Here is a 20,655-nt window from a genome sequence, read left to right as displayed (position 1 = left end):
TTTGACATAACACTGCAATGCCAAAATGCCATTTAATAAAAATAAAAATCATGTAATTCAGTTTTTGTCAAGCTTTTTTCTTTACAAGGGTGATTAAATGGTAGCACTGGTTTAAAGCGAGATTATGAATCTGACTTTGGACATTCAGTCCTCTCCTCTCCAGAAGGCTTCAAATGTGCCGCTATTTATTGCTATGGGGAAAATTTTCACTAAAAGAATTTTAAATATCTCGAATACAGAATTTCGAAATGTTGAATTCATCTGCTCATCCTCTAAAGCAGTTGAACATTTGAGATTTTGAAGAGAATTTTGCTGGATCGGCTGGAAGAGCGGGGCGGGCTAAGCTAACTGCTAGCTAGCCCATGCAGACCGGCAGTCATCCTGGCTGGCGTTCGTTCCACTGGACAGTGATTTTTTGTGTAGTTTGGATATATGTGTTCGTTTGGATATGCGTGTTCTTGTAGTTTTTGTATGTTTTTTGTCTTTGTGTTGTACTGCTGTGGACTGGGGGAAACGGCATTTCCTTTCATTTCCATGTATGCAAGTGCATGAAGTGAAATGACAAAAAAGTGTTCCTGATTCCTGAAGGAGCACTCGGTGTGCACAGAAAGCTGAAAGAAAAGCCAGCAAAATAAAAAACCCGATATGACTGTCATGCAAAACACCCACCTGAGCTGCACGTTGGAGAAAATGTCCGGATGCAGCGTGGAGATGTATGGAAGCCAGCTGTGGTTCTGGGAGGGCACCAACAACAACGATCCTTTGTTGTTAAGATCCAGCACCATCCTATTTTCAGTTGCTATGCGTACAACACCATCTAAACATAACGTCGTGGCTGTAATGGCGGCCGTAGAGTGTGACGTGATATGTGACGTTCTAACACAGTAGAGAGTGACTTGATCTCGCCCTGGGCTGCGTATATACCATACGAGGGTATCAATATGCCAGATGTGTGCTGAGCAGTTGATAAGGCACGTTTAGCTTTGCAATGGAGTGATGATCATTCTGATACAGACGCCTCTCGGATTAAGGGCACAAAAAATGCAGAGTAACGCCGACTGTGGGTTTCTCTTGGAAAACAGCTATAGGCCTGGTCACCACAAATCAGATAGACCTTTTCAGGCAGTACGGGTTGCTTACTGAATGTTATCTTTACTTTCCGATTCCAGCGAGAAGTGTCTGCTGTGATTTCATAGCTGGGGTCCTGTGCACAAAGGAACATCAGGCAGGGCATGCACACACATAGGCCAAGTAAATGAACAGTTGCCAGCGAAAGACTTGGTAGAGAATATAGGTCTAGAGCAATTATACACAGTAAAACTTAAAAATACCAACTGTATTTGCAATTTCCATGGGGCTGAATTCGCCCCAGTTATAATACGATAGGTATATATTCTGATTCAGTTATAGGCGTACATTCCATATCGTTACGGCAGTTACCGGGTACGGCCAGAAACTCTACACAATATCGAAGCATTGCATTTATCATTGTTTCAGATTTAGATACTTTCCACAATACTGCGTGGTTCAACTCATGCAGCCTGTAAAGTGTATTGAATCCAGACAAGGCAATTAAGATTATATCTACCTCACTATTGGGTAGATCATAATGAATAAGCCCTGAGACATAGCAGACTGAGGATGTGTCAAATAGGTTATATTGAATACCTTAAACTCTGCTGTAGAAAACGGTAATGGAACTATAGGTGATTGAGATGATGTAGGTAATTGTTAGCAAATCCAACAATTAGTAAAGTTATGACAGGTGGCTCATTCTTTCATCATAGTTATAGCCAGATTCCCTTTATAGGTATCAAAGTGCCTTACATGCATTAGAGGGGGTTCATTTATCTGAGTGGCTACTGTGGAGTTAACATAAGATAAGATACTTTATTGTCATTCTATGTATACAACCAAATGTCATTTGGTGACTCTCAGACCAGCAGCACTAGACAAGGTAAATGGTTAAAAAACAAAATAAAAACAAGGCCAAACAACATTTAGTATAAATAAGTGAGGTAGCAAAAATAAGTGAGGTAGTAAAAATGATGATGAGACAGTAAAAGATAGCAGCAGCTTTTAAAAGTTCAAACTAGTTCATGGGGTTATTGCACATACACTATATGGACAAAGACAACCTCTTAATCATTGAATTCAGGTGTTTCATTCAGACCCATTGCCACAGGTGTATAAAATCAAGCAGCTAGCCATGCAGTCTGCATTTACAAACTTTTGTGAAAGAATGGGTCGGTCTGAAGAGCTCAGTGAATTCAAGCGTGGTACTGTCATAGGATGCCACCTTTGCAGTAACTCAATTCATGAACAACAGCAAGGAACAACAGCAAGTCAGCCACGAAGTGGCAGACCACATAAAGTTACACAGCGGGGTCAACGGGTGCTGAGGTGCATAGTGCATAAAAGTCGCCAACGCTCTGTTGACTCAACAACAGCAGAGTTCCAAACTTCCTCTGGCATTAACATCAGCACAGAAACTGTGCACCTGGAGCTTCATGGAATGGGTTTCCATGTCCGAGCAGCTGCATGCAAGCCTTACATCGCCAAGCATCGGATGGAGTGGTGTAAAGCACGCTGCCACTGGACTCTGGAGCAGTGGAAACATGTTCTGTGGCGTGACGAATCATGCTTCTCTGTCTGGCAGTCTGATGGATGAATTTGGGTTTGGCAGATACCAGGAAAACGTTACCTGCCTGACTGCATTGTGCCAACTGTAAAGTTTGGTGGAGGAGAGATAATGGTATGGAGTTGTTTTTCAGGGATTGGGCTAGGCCCCTTAGTTCCAGTGAAGGGAAATCTTGATGCTTCAGCATACCAAACATTTTGGACAATTCTATGCTTCCAAATTTGTGGGAACAGTTTGGGGAGGGCCCGTTTCTGTTCCAGCATGACTGTGCCCCAGTACACAAAGCAAGGTCAATTAAGACATGGTTGGGTGAGTTTGGTGTGGAAGAACTTGACTGGCCCACACAGAGCCCTGACCTCAACACCATCGAACACCTTTGGGATGAACTACAATGGAAATTGCAAGCCAGGTCTTCTCGTCCAACATCAGTGCCTGACCTCACAAATGCTCTTCTGGATGAATGGGCAAAAATTCCCACAGACACACTCCAAAATCTTGTGGAAAGCCTTCCCAGAAGAGCGGAAGCTGTTATAGCTGCAAAGGGGGGACCAACTCCATATCAATGCCCATGGATTTAGAATGGGATGTCATAAAAGCTCCTGTAGGTGTAATGGCCTGGTGTCCCAATACTTTTGTCTATATAACATACGTAGTTGTCCATATTGCAGTGGCTTTAAAGTGCAGAATAGTGCTACGATAGGATAGTGCAAAACAGTGCATGGAAGATATGGTAGATAATGTACATTACTGTCTCTATTGTACCAGTTAATCCTCAGCAGCTACAGGCAGGTGTGTGTGTTGGGGGGGGGGGCTACAACTCTGGGAAAGAAGCTGTTTCTCAGCCTGTTAGTCCGGGTTTTGATGGTGCGGTATCTTTTCCCCGATGGCAAGGGAACCGACAGTGACCTGGGTGTGTTGTGTCTTTGCTAATGTTGCTGGCTTTCCTCTGTAGGCGACCAGCATACACAGCATCTAGGTCCGGGAGCACAGCTCCCACAGTCCTCTGTGCTGTCTTTATCACCCAGGCCAAGTCCTTCTTGTTCTCTGCTGTGCAGCTGGCATACCGCACTGTGACACATTGACAGAGGATGCGTTCTATTGTGCTTCTGTAAAAGCTGACCAGCAGCTGAGAGGCGAGACCGCCTCTCTATAGTGTGTCTCCTCGTTATTGGTTATGAGTCCCACAATAGTGGCATCATCAGCAAACTTCACTATAGTGTTGGAGGAGTGAATGGGGTTGCAATCGTGGGGGAAAGGGTGAAGAAGGCCGGACTGAGCACACAGCCCTGCGGCACACCTGTGTTCAGGATGAGGGTTGAAAATGTATGGTTACCTATCCTGACATTTTATGGTCTGTGAGTGAGAAAGTCCGTAATCAATGAACAGAGCGAGGTGGTTAATCCTAGGTTGCTGAGTTTGTGTACCAGTTTATGGGGATTATCGTATTGAAAGTGGAGCTGAAGTCAATAAAAAGCATCCTTACATCCTGACACCCTGCTCCAGGTGGAACAGGGCTGTATGAAGAGTAATTGAGACTGCATCCTCCATAGATCTGTTCCCCTGATAGGCAAATTGGTGGCTGTCCAGATCTGTGGGGATGATGTCCTTGATTTGAGAGAGTATAATCCTCTCAAAGCACTTCATAATAACTGGGGTCAGGGCAACTGGGTGATAGAATTGAGGCAGTTGACTGCTGTCTTCTTGGGTACAGATACAATGGTGGTGGATTTAAGGCAGGTGGGGACTAAAGTCTGTTGTAAGGAGAGGTTGAAGATGTTGGTGAACACCCCTGTTAGTTGGTCAACGCATGTCTTCAGTGTGCAGCCCAACACCCTGTCTGGTCCTGCTGCTTTATAAAAGCAGAGCAATTTTATCAAAGCGTGCAACGAACTGGTTAAGCATGTCGGGGAGTGTGCTGTCACGGCTGATGTGTGGGGTGCTGCACTTGTAATCCATTATGGTTTTAATACCTCTCTACATGCTCCAGGGGTTGTTGTTGTGTGTTGTTAGCAATATCTTCACATATCTGTGACTGATACCCTGGTGGCCAATCTGCATCTATACAGCGTGTGGGGTTTCCATCTTTTTGGCACCAGACTGCGGACTGTTTCAAACCCTCAGGTGTAAATTGGTCTGTGACTAGCACTTTACAGTATCCTGTTACACATGTCTCAACACAATAGTGATTGCCGTTCATCCATGGCCAATAAACTTCACCTGGCCGACCAGGGTGAACTGTAGAGTCAATGGTTAGTAAAGAGCTATGTCTATCATACATATCTCCCCTACACAAAAAAAGACATTCATCTCCTGTCATCTGCACATTTGGTAATTTGGCTGTGGTGGGGGTTAAAGGTGGTGGACGAGAACGTAACGGGGGTTGTTGTTACAGCATTGTTATCTTGTAGAGAATCGAAAACATCACAGTAGTTATTATTGTAAAACAATACATCGTTCTCCTGATACCAAACCCCATTCTACTAAAAGGATGCCAGGGCCTGCTTGCCTTTCTGCTGGCATCATCACTACAAAGTACCTCAATGGTGCCTTATTGTGATCAGGCTCCATTAGATAAAAGAATGCCTTTCTCTATTATGTGGCAACCGTTGGCTCTTGGTAGGTTTTTAAACCTCAGTGGGAGCTGGCCACGTCTACTTCTCTTGTTCGTTTGTGAGTGGAGCGGGTCTATCACCCTGGACCTCTGTTTCCAGTAGAGGTACCGTTTTGCAGTGGCTGGCGCGTGTCCAGCTGACTCTCACGTTCCCCTTCATCGCTGGAGGTGTGGTCAAGAGCACCTGGTGGGGCCCCGCCCACTGGGGCTCCCTCCAATTTTTTCTCTTTAGTTCCTTTATCAGCACCCAATCTCCTGGCTTCAGGTCATGCCGCTGACCCTGTATCGGCTGTGGAAGTGCCGCTCTCACCTGCATGTGAATACGCAGCATTTTGTTTAACTGCACACAATAGTCACGCCTTACATCCTCCATGAGGTCCGAGCTGAGGGCCTGCTTTTGTGGGGGAAGGGCTATTCCAGTGTTCATGGGTCTGCCTCTGAGGATTTCCAAAGGCGACAGACCTGCTGCAGCCCTCCCTCTTGCTCTCCTGGCCATCAGCACTAATGGTAATGTTTTTCTTTTCTTTTTCTTCTGCCACTTCTAAAATCATTTCGAATAAAACATCAAATTTACTTATTTTTGTCACGTTGGGTGCGTCTTGGCTGTCGTGTGTGTGTGTGTGAGTGTGTGTGTGTGTGTGATGTCTGGGGTGCATTCACCAGACTCCGGAATCTCAGTCACACTTCATCTTCGGTGTACACACCGCGTGTGTGTTCAGTGTGTCCGGTCTCTTTCTTGGTTCGGTACAGTCTTTTGCCCAATGATCAGGGTCGCCACAGTTCCAGCATTTCTCGTCTCGAGGGCTTGCATTGCAGGGCCCTCTACTCGCAGCTCGACCTGTGCTCTGAGGGGGAGCGCCGCGCCCTCCACTCCTCCCTCTGCCTTTGTTGGTGCTCGGCTGAGTGTGGAGCTGTGCCAGCTGCACCATTTGAAGCTTATCAGTCAAACGAGCTTTGGGTTGTTGTGTTTTTGTCCTTGAGAGTTTCATATTTTTTTGACGTGGATGGCATGCTCTTGAACAGCAGCCAAACGTCCTCTGTCCCGGCCCACACAGTGTTTGTGCATCTGGTGGCTGGTCTCTTCCTCCATGCCGTCCAGGAAACAGCTCTTCAATTACTGTTCATACGGGGAGTCGTTTCATCCGTTCAGCGGCGCTAGACTGCTGTTTTCTCTGACTACTTTTGTCAAGCTGACTAAAATGTCAGCCTTTATTGTCCCCCGTCTCATGGTGGCCGGGCAATTGTCTCTCATTCTGCCACATAGTTCCGCTGCATGGCGCCGATAATCGGCATTGTCTGCCCAGTTATAACGGTCAGTTTCATCCTCAGCTGTTCCGCGTGACGGGCTCTGCTGCTGCAGCCAGCTGTTCTTGGGCCTCTTGATATAGACGGGCAGGGTGCCATCGATCTGCGGCAGGCTGCTTCTGGTCTGCGGGTCTTTGGTGAGTGCCTTCGATGGGGAAGAGATCTATGTCCTTCTGTGAAAACTGAGGACAGTGATTATTCGCCCCCCCCCGTATCACTTCTCACTATTCTTTTTCCTATTTCGTTTCTCTGCCTCTTTTTTCCACATCATGAACGTGTTCCAATCTACGTTACCCTTCCCCTTTTCACTTTCATATTTTCCATCTTATCCTCATCCTGCAGTTTTTTCCCCCAGCTGTTTTACAAAAAAACTACCATTTTCAGGAAATCCAAATTTCTTTCCCCACATTGAAAACTGTTTACAGGAGTCATCACCGTGTTTATCACGTGTAATTTTCGCATATCCTGTCAGACAACACTTGTCAGTTAAAAGTTGGCTTTGTTTCTTCCCCCATTCTGCTATCCTGCAGTCACTCCCTTACCTGGAAATGTACTGTCAAGACCATTCAATTGAGATTATTCATTATTTTGTTTTGCCAATGGGTCATTACCACTAAGTGAATGTCATTACCTTCAGATGTCTTCCCGTGGTCTTCAATACTGTATACTCATTTAAATAAAAAGCCATATCACACAATTCCTTTCCCCACAATCTCACAAAGTCTCTTCTCACCCCATGAGTCGGTTACGAGCTGTCCTCAGGGGAGGTAGACTTCCTGGGTCTTAGGTGATTTTTTTTAAACCACTTTACCAGACTGGCTGGCCAGAGTTAATCTGTGCAGAGAGTGGGTCAAAGAAGAATATGAGTTAGGCATCCCGGACAAGCCCCCAAATTGTCATGGCAATTATTTAATTCCACTCTGACATTAAATGAGGAGCGAGACACAAATCTCTTACAGAATCTCTTACAGTATTGTCACACTTTAACTGTTCATGAACAGATCCACAAGCCTAGATGCTTAAGTGCATGCCCTAATCTCAGAGTGCACCCCCTTTATACCGTGCAGCATGAACATGCCCATTTTTTCTTTCACAATGGTGTGTAACCAGAGTTTCTCCCTCATCCCATTTTGGAGGAAGTAGTAGTATGACTGTCAATGGATAACAGAACTTGCATATTGTTCAAAGAGTTTATAGGTCGGGTCTCCCCTCTTCCTGTCATTATTCTCCAGAACCATTCCTTCTGACCTTGTTATACTCAAGTGAGTTTCCCACACATTCCTTTGCTATCAACTAACAGTTAACCATAGGTCCTTACCAGTTCACATGGAAAAGGCACTTTCACCACCACCTTTGACCTGCTATACATGAGCCCCAAGCATCTTTTCAAGCAATGTAAACTTAGTATAGCTGATATATGGTCAAAGATTAAAAGAAGGCAAAAATTCCTATATAAATTGCCCTCACAGCCACAATCTCGCAGGACCCAAGGTGAGCATTGAACATCGACACAATCATCAAAAAGGCCCAGCAGAGGATGTACTTTTGCTGCCAGCTCAGGAAGTTCAAGCTGCCTCAGGAACTGCTAAATCAGTTCAGTTCTACACTGCAATAATCCAGTCTGCCCTCTGCACATCCATCACTTTCTGGTTTGGATCGGCCGCCAAACAGGACAGGGACAGACTACAATGGACAGTTAAGTCTACAGAGAAAATCGTTGGTGTGAACCTAACCTCCGTTCAGGACTTATACATCTCCAGAATCAGGAAATGGGCAGGCAACATCTCTGCAGACCCATCACACCCTGGCCGCAATCTGTTCCAACTTCTCCCCTCTGGTAGGCGCTACAGAGCACTGTACACCAAAACAACCAAATATAAAAACAGTTTCTTTCCGTGGGCTGTCATTCAAATTAACGCTTAACATTGTCAAATAAATCCAACCATTTTATATATACTCTGCTGTACATTGTACATATACTGTTATGCTCTGTCATCACCATCTACCCCAGGCATGTATGTAAGTAACCCTTTAACATCTATTTCAGCATCCCTGATATATTTTCTACACCATTGCACTTTTTCGCCTCTTATTTCTCCTGTATATAGTCAATCCTTGTGTATATCTCTCACGATCGTTGCGTTGTCATGTTGTTATTCTTTGGTAAGTACACTGAGAGAGCCACAAAACTGGAGTCAAATTCCATGTATGTGCAAACCTACAAGGCCAATAAACTTGATTCTGATTCTGATTCTGATAAAACGGCTATAATTAGTATATGGTTTTCAAACAAATAGCATAAAATCGCACTGCTAAGGCAAGGAAAAAAGCTGAAGGGATTAGCTGTCTATTTGAATTAACATCTGACAAACAGAAATGCAGACATCACCATAAAGTCATGCTGCCTGAGAAAGCAGAGGAAGATCCAATCTACATGGTCAGCAAACTGCAAAAGCTTCATAAAATTTAAAGGATCACCAGAAGAGGCTAAAGTGCTGGTCATCAGAGACATGGGGGAATTGAACAAATACCAGTGAGTCCAAAATAACAACACAACAAGGTAACAAAAAAACTTAAAGAGTAACTAAATAAATACACTACATACAGCCATGACAAGTTCTGAAAGAGGTCATTCATCTCCATCTGGAGATAATGCTAAACAGCAAACAACAGGGATTACAGAATATGATAAACTGGGACTGAAAACTTGAATATACTGAGCATAAATCACAAGATATGGAAAATAATAACGATCCTGAAAATAATTTCCTCAATAATATCAACAACAATTGTTGTTATTACACAGATGATCACTTTAACATGAAGATTAAGTCTGATCATAAAATATCAATTATCCACTTTAATAGCAGAAACCTAATGCCAACTTCCAAAACAGAAAATAATGTTTAAGTCAATTCAAGAAACCTTTCAATATAATACCTATATCAGAGACTTGACTCAGCCTTGAGAAGGGTGCAGAACGGATATAAATTGACTTATATGAAAAAGAAAAACAAGAATGGAGGGGGTATGTCTTTGTACGTGGATAAAAGCTTCAATTATAAGGTGCTGGAAAGCATAACAACAGCAGCTGATGACGTGCTAGAATGCATTTCAGTAAAAATCTGTGTGGGAAAAAAAAGAAACACGTAATTGTGAGCTGTATATACAGAGCACGGGGATCTAATATTGAAACATATAAGGATTGGATGGAAGAGATGTTTGCTAAAACAATTCAAACGGTTATATTCATTTGTGGGGATTTCAATATGTTTATCCAAATAAGCATAAAATGACGGACAAGTTCATCAATGCAATGTATTGCATGAGCTTATATCCAAAAATCACTTGACCTAGCAGAATTTCGTCACACTGTGCCACGCTAATAGACAATATATTCACAAAAGTTATGGAAGACAACACAGAGAACGGGCTAATAAATGACATCAGTGACTATTTACCAGTTTTTGCAGTCTATGACAATAACTACAAGAAGGATAACGATGCCATTAATGTGAAATACAAGCGAGTAAGGACAAACGAATCCATGAATGTATTTAGAAATGAGAACACATAAAACTGGACAATAATGTACAAGGAAGAAACTATCAACCAACTATATGACACATTCTTAAAATATTCAGATAATTATATGACAAAAATTACCCAATAAAACAATACAGTAGGAAAGAAAAATATACAAATAGTCCATGTCGGGATTACAAAATTCCTGCAAAAAGAAAAATACAATCGACGAATCAACAAAAATCAGCTCAGTTGAACTAAAACAATGTGCCAGCATCATTATGCGAGTAAACATGTTAAATTCAATAAAAGTTATTTTAATGTTTCTCCAAATTCCTATGTGATACAACAAATCTGAAATATTTTTTGTGTATCATAATCTCTTTTTTTTTCAGGAAGTAAACGTTTGAAAAATTTTGTTGTCCGGTGTTACTTCTCCTCTCCCTCTATCTTAAACCTGCTATTGCTTTATCCTTCCCTAGCCTTTTATTCTCATTCTACATCACTCTCTGCTACTGTAAATATGCAGCCCTTTCCAGTGGAACAGCATCACACTGTGTTCTCAGCAGTAGATAACCCAATTTCCATAAAACACAATATACACTTTTAATCTGTTAGCGATAGCAAGTTTAGCAGCAAGTATCATTGTGAATATAATGATTTAAAAGAGCACTTTACAGTTTCAACATTGCCTACCAGGTGTCAATTTTATAACTATTAGCAGGATGTTTAAACCATCTGAATCATAACATGATGAGCCACATATTTGAGGAAATAATGTTTTGTGGGTATGAGTATAATACCGGACATAGAGACAATGTTGAAAAGCCATGTAATGCCACTTTAATCATCACGAAGTAAATGTTAATTTGTGTAATGATTTCTTTATATATATATAAAGCAAGAGTGTATGTTTGTATGTTCGTGTAAAACTCCAGAAATACTCACTGTAGAGCAAAAAGAAATGTATCTTTAGAATCAGCACTTTCCAAGGATTGCACAGTTCGAAAAATATTTCAAAAATCAAGTAAAAAATTTGATGTATTTGCGAAATTGGGTTTATTTTGCTCGCTCTGGTTGTTCTTCTGTCCCCTTACAACAGTCCCTCTCCGCCATCCATCGTCTCACATGTCTGTGAATGAGACGATGTCCAAAGGAGTTGAATCAAGTGCAACTGGACTTGGTATATGTCCGTTGCACTTGATTCAACTCCTTTGGACATCGTCTCACAGTGTCACCGAGTGGCGACGGAGTGTAGTGTCCACAAACAAAACATCCCCATTACTCATGGACATACTACTGTGTCATTATGACTGAACTTAGCCTAAGCGGCTTTGAACATTTTCCATCTGGAGAAACAAGCAAAAAAAAAAAGAAAAAAGAAAAACCGTGACCTCCAGATGGACCACATACTACTTCAACAAAAAAAAAAGACATTGAAATACTGGAGCACAATTTGGTGGGTTTGTAAAATGACAGGTAGGCTTCTTAGACTGTGAAATAGCAATTAGTGATGGGGAACATTTGATGGTTGATGTTTACCATAAACCAACACGGACTTTTTAAACGATTGGAGTAGATCTTGCTCTCCACGTTTCTCACACCAGTTGTGTGTAGCTGCCTCCACAACTGGTAGTGCAGTAAAGCTTGCTATCCTCGCGCCAAATAGTAAGACACGCAGCGTGGTTTACCCGGAGGCGCTTGAGCACTGAGCTATTAATGCACACGTTGGCAAAGAAGCTTGATGAATGGATTGAAAATTATGACATTTGATTGTTTTCGTTAATACGATTCGTTTATTCGACATTCGTTTATCACATTTATCATATCATTAATTATCCTATATTTCATCATCGACTATATGGTAAAGATCAGATCGTGTTGGTTGTTTTGGTGAGAACGTTTCCCCGGGCAACGCCGGGCACCTCTGCTAGTATTTAATGTGAGGCATTAACAGTATGTTCTGGTCAGTGACGTCTATACCTTCTATCAAGTTATGTTGTGTCATTATGTACTTAATCTATAATTACAATTGTTGAAATATTTATATACAATTATATGCAGAGTGCGAACTATACAATGACAATCGGGGGTCGGCTTTTTCTTGGTTTCTTTATCTACATATATAGAAAATAAATTTAAAAAGAGATATACTATATCATTTGAAAAGGAACGTGAAGGCGAATTGCCTAAAACCCCTCCAAGGTGTCACGCAGGAGCAGGAACTGAGGACCCAAACACAGACGGCAAAGACAGGCTGGGATAGAGCAACGATTTAATGATCGGAAGTTCAAAATAACAAGCAAGGTACTAACAGCAAAGAAGGCTTGAGGACAAGGCATGAAGCACCAGGCTAACATAACAATCTGACAAAGAGACAGGGCAACCAGGGGGAATATAACTGCTGGGGAGCCAATCAGGGTATGGGGAAGAGGCGAGCAAAGCAGGGGCAGGGACAGAACTGGCAAGACCGGTGAGCCTCCCAGATAAGACAGGAAACACAGATAACTAGGACACAAGGGCTTGAAAAGTGGCCACCTCCAGGCAGCATACTACAAGAAACAATTACAGCAATGCGGTACAGGCACAATTTATATGTGTAAATCAATAATTCCAGACATAGCAAGAGGCAGACACACAGTTCAGCACAGCACCCGACAACAATGCATCCCATAAACACCCATGTTACACAAGTACAATGAATCAGTTATGGTCACCACACACACACACACACACACACACACACACACACACACACACACACACACACACACACACACACACACACACACACACAAAGTGTGCGCGCGCATTTTGGCAGCAAAAGAGGCAACTTCTCTGTTCCGACTGAGAAATTTAAAGGTTTGTTGTAATCAGTCTATTCTAGGCCTATGTTAGTGTAGTAGTTAGCTACTCCGCATTGTTTGCGGTGCCTATGTAACACCTGGTGGTGAGACTGGGTATTGCATAGTGTGTGTGTGTTTGTGTGTGTGTGCGTGTGTGTGTGTGTGTGTGTGTGTGTGTGTGTAAACGACGGTGTCGCTGTTTGGAATGAACGAGTTCAGTTCCCACGCGTTTCAAGCAGAGAGGGGCAATTGTTCTATAAGCGTCGGATCCTTGGAGCGATACGTCGGTAAGTGTTGTTTTTTTCTTGTTATATGGAAATATCATAATTAACACCTACGTGAGTATGTATATAATAGTTATAGGCATGTCATCTCATAGCGTAGCTCATTATTTTACCTCGTGTAGCCTATGCTAGTTAGCTATCTGCGTGTGAATGTGTGCGGGCTAGTTTTTGTGCGTATGAAATAGTTGATGTGAAAAGACAGAAAAGACTACTTGGGTACTTAGTAATTGTATTCTTTATTTGTGTTTCTTTAGTTTTACGGGGGTAAAAAAGGGGGAAACGAATGTATGGAGTACAGTCTTCAACGGGCTTCCATCTGAAGGAGGCGTCAGGCTCGAGCTACATTCATTCTGTCGTTCGCCATCTGCCTACGCCTTGTTAGCACTCAGTTGCTAGGGCAGAATATTCTCCATCTCCAATCAATGCAGAGTGCGGGTGGATTTTTGATCGATTGATATTTACATTTTGAAAATGTAATCTTGTTGTGTTGTGGGTTGCCAGAACAGGTCTAGCAAAACTAAAAATATTAATTTCTACCGCGTTCCATCGGGGGAAAGACCCTTTAATGACCTACGTCACGCATAGTATGCGCGCGCATTTTGGCAGCAAAATCACGTGATCATTGTTTACCGACTGTAAAAGGGTCAGTACGCAATTTATTATTCTTAGTGCTCGTTTCTGAAGACGGTACATGGGCTCAAGTTTGGTCTGATGAGTACTTTTTCTCCAGAACACAAAAGGAACCCAGTACAGCGCAGGTGCACGCTTCACTGAAGTGTACAATCCTTACAGTGTCAAGATTCAAGATTTAGTTTGTCATTTCATTATATACCTGCGTACACAAAAAAATGCAGTTTCTCCCAGCCCACAGTAGTGCAACAGAAAGGATAAAAAATATATATATCTAAAATTTCCCTAAAAACGGTACCATTAAATACATATAAAAACAGAGAGAACAAAACAAAAACCGCATAAACAGTTAACAACACAGTCCATTCAAGTGCAACACAGCCCATTAACGTGCCATTTCAGCTCAGTGTTGACAGCTGGTGTCTGTCAACGAGTGACCAGCACTAATGGGGGGGGGGTGTTAGAGGGTATGTGGGGGGACATGACCGTGGGAGGGACACAGTTTGTTAATGATCCTGAGTGCTTGTGGGTAGAAGCTATTCAGCATTCTGCTGGATTTAGCACAGGTGCTGCTGTACCTCCTCCCAGACGGCAGGAGGGACAACAGGTTGTGAGAACGGTGGTGGGGACCTTTAATGACGCTGGAGGCTCTGCGAACACAGTGTTGATGGTAAATCTCCCAACAGCAAGGAGAGAAGGGCACACATGATCTTGCTAGCTGTCTTCACCATCCTGTTCAGCCGGTGCTGTTTGGTCGCTTCGCAGTTACAGTATCTTGCTTGTTTAACGTAAAGTCTGCAGCCTGTATGACGATAAATCAACTCCATTACACCAGCTTAGGGGGCACGTACCACACAAAAATGTTTGTAGTCAGGGGTTACCAAACAAAGTATTCTAGAGCACAACTGCCAGCAAGTCAGACCCCCCCCAACACACACACACACACACACACACACACACACACACACACACACACACACACACACACACACACACACACACACACACACACACACACACACAACAGTAGACCATCGTTTCTGTTCAAACGCAGACCCACACAATGCTGTACCACAACTTTCTTTTTTATCAGTAGCCAACACTTTATTAGAAGTCCTAGCATATTAGCTGAGAACAATAGGGTATGATTGTTGTGCATCCCATTCATTTCTGAAAGTATATTAGTCTAAGTATCAGGTATAATACCATGCATCTTTAAGTGCAGTCTCCTTCGTAACTCACCTCTTTGCTGTGAGGTCCTGCCTGCTCACTGTCCTCTTGACGTCCTCCTGCCTGCTGACTGGCATTCTAACCTCTCTCTGCTCCTATACAACAGGATGGTTTAAATGCAGAGAACAAATTCGTTGTAAAAATGCAATTCGTTATAAGAGTACAATGACCAGATGAAGTGGCTTTCTTCCTTCCTTCTTAATCCCTCTGAACTGTTGATGGTTCATACAGTTGTCATGTGACACAATTGGCATGTTTCATTTTAGCCATTTTTCATTTAGTTAATTTTTGAGTGCGAGAATAGGGGTTGATTAAAATAATTTAGGTCGGTAACATATATAAACCATATGAATATAGGGTGGTAGGTGGTCTCCGCTGCACATGTAAGGGGAACCCTCAGTGGCTCAGATATGGACATGGAAGGTTCTGGTGAGTGCCACAGAGTTCATTGAGGTCCTTCCCTGGATCTTGCCTAGGGCTCCAAAAAGGCTAAGCAAGCCCTGGCTCCACCCCACAGCTTCATCCTACCAAAAATAAAAATAAAAAAAAATCATACAGCAGAATTCAAAAAACAACCCATAAGTCACCAACTCCAGGCATTAGAGAGTCTGCTTTTAAAACCTGAAAAAGCACATAATTATGTTTTTTTGAAAACCCTGTACAAGGAATATGGTCCACAAATAAAAATGTAAACTATGTGGGCTTTCAAGTGCTTCAAGTTTACAAAAGCCATATACCTATAAGCTGCTGTTTTTCCAACAAAGGGTCTACTCTCCTTCGCTGTGCCTACTGCTAAATACTGACAAGCTGTGCTCCATAGTGGAACATCAGGGTGGAGAAGCTGAGGTCTTGCCTAAAGTCAAACTTTCGTTTGTTGTTTCAGGATACTGGGAAACTGAAGTAAAAAAAAGAAAAAAAAGTATTTCTTGTCAAGGGAAGGCAAATTGTAACTGATGGTAAAAGGAATAAGGTCAGTCAATACTTATTTTCAAAGTCATGTCTGTAGCTAATTAGTATACCCTGTAACCAGCTCAGGTAGTCAATAATAGATCGATGAGAAAAAAAAACATCTTCCCTGCCTTCCAACATCTCCTCATACTAGCGTGAGCTTTCCTCAAAAGCATTTACATTAATTGCCAAGAGGTGGCAGTGGCGCAGTAATTCACTTTTCCTTTTCTTTCGAGCATGTGTCCCTTGCAGACGCTGCATAATTCTTGCAGGACGGACTATACTTCATGCAGGTGGTCACGGCACAACTGGAGGCTGCGACAGAGAAGCTCAAGGAGTCATGCCAGATACATAAGACCCTTGCAAGGAGGCAGAGAGGCATAGCAACACTTGATTATCATGAATAATGGATGTCTCACAGGTTCACTTTACAAGGACCTTTTCAGGTTCAGTCAAATGCTGAATATATTCTCGTTATTGAAGTGTGAATTCAAGTTCCTGCGGGGTGACTTAGATGGTTGCTATTTTTAAAGGTTCCCCTGTAATTTATCCAAACCTTTAAGAAGCCATAAGAGGTACTTGAAATTAAATTGTATATCTTTAATCCTTCTGATTACTGATAGAAGAAACAAACATTAAAAAAAATATGAGTCCAACTTAATATTTACTGTTTATTCTTATTTCAGAAACGCCCAATCCCAATGGCTCCCCCACCATCAGAGAATGTATACTGAAGTGTTAGAGTTCGAGGCTTACATTTCTGATACAAAATTGAATGCTGATACAAAATGAGATGGCATGGATGTTCTTCATTACAATCCTTAAAAACAACAAGCAATACCCCTATTCAGAGATAAATTGGATGTATCTCAACAAATTAAGCATGAATGATAGAAAGAAGAGGTTTTCATACCAATATATCACTTAAATTTGGTTAAGCGAATTTGGTTAAACTTTTCATTTGAGGATGTTCCACAAATGCTTCAGCATCAAGCTTTCATCAGTGGGAATGCTGAAAAGGATCTGTTCCTCATATCATCCAAAAGTGGGTTAGGGTTAGGGTTCCCTAAACTAGAACCCTAAACTAGAACCCTAAACTAGAACCCTAACCCTAAACTGGAACGCTAAACTAGAACGCTAAACTAGAACCCTAAACTAGAACCCTAAACTAGAACCCTAACCCTAAACTGGAACGCTAAACTAGAACGCTAAACTAGAACCCTAAACTAGAACCCTAAACTAGAACCCTAACCCTAAACTGGAACGCTAAACTAGAACCCTAAACTAGAACCCTAGACTAGAACCCTAAACTAGAACCCTAACCCTAAACTGGAACCCTAACCCTAAACTGGAACCCTAACCCTAAACTGGAACGCTAAACTAGAACCCTACACTAGAACCCTAAACTAGAACCCTAACCCTAAACTAGAACCCTAAACTAGAACGCTAAACTAGAACCCTAAACTAGAACCCTAGACTAGAACCCTAGACTAGAACCCTAAACTAGAACCCTAACCCTAAACTGGAACGCTAAACTAGAACGCTAAACTAGAACCCTGAACTAGAACCCTAACCCTAAACTGGAACGCTAAACTAGAACGCTAAACTAGAACCCTAAACTAGAACCCTAAACTAGAACCCTAACCCTAAACTGGAACCCTAACCCTAAACTGGAACCCTAACCCTAAACTGGAACCGTAACCCTAAACTGGAACGCTAAACTAGAACCCTACACTAGAACCCTAAACTAGAACCCTAACCCTAAACTAGAACCCTAAACTAGAACGCTAAACTAGAACCCTAAACTAGAACCCTAGACTAGAACCCTAAACTAGAACCCTAAACTAGAACCCTAACCCTAAACTGGAACGCTAAACTAGAACGCTAAACTAGAACGCTAAACTAGAACCCTAAACTAGAACCCTAACCCTAAACTGGAACGCTAAACTAGAACGCTAAACTAGAACCCTAAACTAGAACCCTAAACTAGAACCCTAACCCTAAACTGGAACGCTAAACTAGAACCCTAAACTAGAACCCTAGACTAGAACCCTAAACTGGAACCCTAACCCTAAACTGGAACCCTAACCCTAAACTAGAACCCTAACCCTAAACTGGAACGCTAAACTAGAACCCTAAACTAGAACCCTAGACTAGAACCCTAGACTAGAACCCTAAACTAGAACCCTAACCCTAAACTGGAACGCTAAACTAGAACCCTAGACTAGAACCCTAGACTAGAACCCTAAACTAGAAAACTGACCCTAAACTGGAACGCTAAACTAGAACCCTAGACTAGAACCCTAAACAAGAACCCTAGACTAGAACCCTAGACTAGAACCCTAACCCTAAACTGGAACCCTAACTCTAAACTAGAATCCTAACCCTAAACTGGAACGCTAAACTAGAACCCTAAACTAGAACCCTAAACTAGAACCCTAACCCTAAACTGGAACTCTAACTCTAAACTAGAATCCTAACCCTAAACTGGAACGCTAAACTAGAACCCTAAACTAGAACCCTAGACTAGAACCCTAGACTAGAACCCTAAACTAGAACCCTAACCCTAAACTGGAACCCTAACTCTAAACTAGAATCCTAACCCTAAACTGGAACGCTAAACTAGAACCCTAGACTAGAACCCTAGACTAGAACCCTAGACTAGAACCCTAAACTAGAACCCTAACCCTAAACTGGAACGCTAAACTAGAACGCTAAACTAGAACGCTAAACTAGAACCCTAAACTAGAACGCTAAACTAGAACCCTAAACTAGAACCCTAGACTAGAACCCTAGACTAGAACCCTAAACTAGAACCCTAACCCTAAACTGGAACGCTAAACTAGAACGCTAAACTAGAACCCTGAACTAGAACCCTAACCCTAAACTGGAACGCTAAACTAGAACGCTAAACTAGAACCCTAAACTAGAACCCTAAACTAGAACCCTAACCCTAAACTGGAACGCTAAACTAGAACCCTAAACTAGAACCCTAGACTAGAACCCTAAACTAGAACCCTAACCCTAAACTGGAACCCTAACCCTAAACTGGAACCCTAACCCTAAACTGGAACGCTAAACTAGAACCCTACACTAGAACCCTAAACTAGAACCCTAACCCTAAACTAGAACCCTAAACTAGAACGCTAAACTAGAACCCTAAACTAGAACCCTAGACTAGAACCCTAGACTAGAACCCTAAACTAGAACCCTAACCCTAAACTGGAACGCTAAACTAGAACGCTAAACTAGAACCCTGAACTAGAACCCTAACCCTAAACTGGAACGCTAAACTAGAACGCTAAACTAGAACCCTAAACTAGAACCCTAAACTAGAACCCTAACCCTAAACTGGAACCCTAACCCTAAACTGGAACCCTAACCCTAAACTGGAACCGTAACCCTAAACTGGAACGCTAAACTAGAACCCTACACTAGAACCCTAAACTAGAACCCTAACCCTAAACTAGAACCCTAAACTAGAACGCTAAACTAGAACCCTAAACTAGAACCCTAGACTAGAACCCTAAACTAGAACCCTAAACTAGAACCCTAACCCTAAACTGGAACGCTAAACTAGAACGCTAAACTAGAACGCTAAACTAGAACCCTAAACTAGAACCCTAACCCTAAACTGGAACGCTAAACTAGAACGCTAAACTAGAACCCTAAACTAGAACCCTAAACTAGAACCCTAACCCTAAACTGGAACGCTAAACTAGAACCCTAAACTAGAACCCTAGACTAGAACCCTAAACTGGAACCCTAACCCTAAACTGGAACCCTAACCTTAAACTAGAACCCTAACCCTAAACTGGAACGCTAAACTAGAACCCTAAACTAGAACCCTAGACTAGAACCCTAGACTAGAACCCTAAACTAGAACCCTAACCCTAAACTGGAACGCTAAACTAGAACCCTAGACTAGAACCCTAGACTAGAACCCTAAACTAGAAAACTGACCCTAAAGTGGAACGCTAAACTAGAACCCTAGACTAGAACCCTAAACAAGAACCCTAGACTAGAACCCTAGACTAGAACCCTAACCCTAAACTGGAACCCTAACTCTAAACTAGAATCCTAACCCTAAACTAGAACCCTAAACTAGAACCCTAAACTAGAACCCTAACCCTAAACTGGAACTCTAACTCTAAACTAGAATCCTAACCCTAAACTGGAACGCTAAACTAGAACCCTAAACTAGAACCCTAGACTAGAACCCTAGACTAGAACCCTAAACTAGAACCCTAACCCTAAACTGGAACCCTAACTCTAAACTAGAATCCTAACCCTAAACTGGAACGCTAAACTAGAACCCTAGACTAGAACCCTAGACTAGAACCCTAGACTAGAACCCTAAACTAGAACCCTAACCCTAAACTGGAACCCTAACCCTAAACTAGAACCCTAACCCTAAACTGGAACGCTAAACTAGAACCCTAAACTAGAACCCAAACCTTAAACTGGAACGCTAAGCTAGAACGCTAAACTAGAACCCTAAACTAGAACCCTAAACTAGAACCCTAAACTAGAACCCTAGACTAGAACCCCGAACTAGAACCCCGAACTAGATCCCTAAACTAGAACGCTAAACTAGAACCCTAAACTAGAACCCTAAACTAGAACCCTAGACTA

Source organism: Lampris incognitus, chromosome 12 (assembly GCF_029633865.1).
Source record: "Lampris incognitus isolate fLamInc1 chromosome 12, fLamInc1.hap2, whole genome shotgun sequence".
In the NCBI taxonomy this organism is placed as follows: Eukaryota; Metazoa; Chordata; class Actinopteri; order Lampriformes; family Lampridae; genus Lampris; species Lampris incognitus.
Note: the sequence above shows the minus strand (reverse complement) of the source record.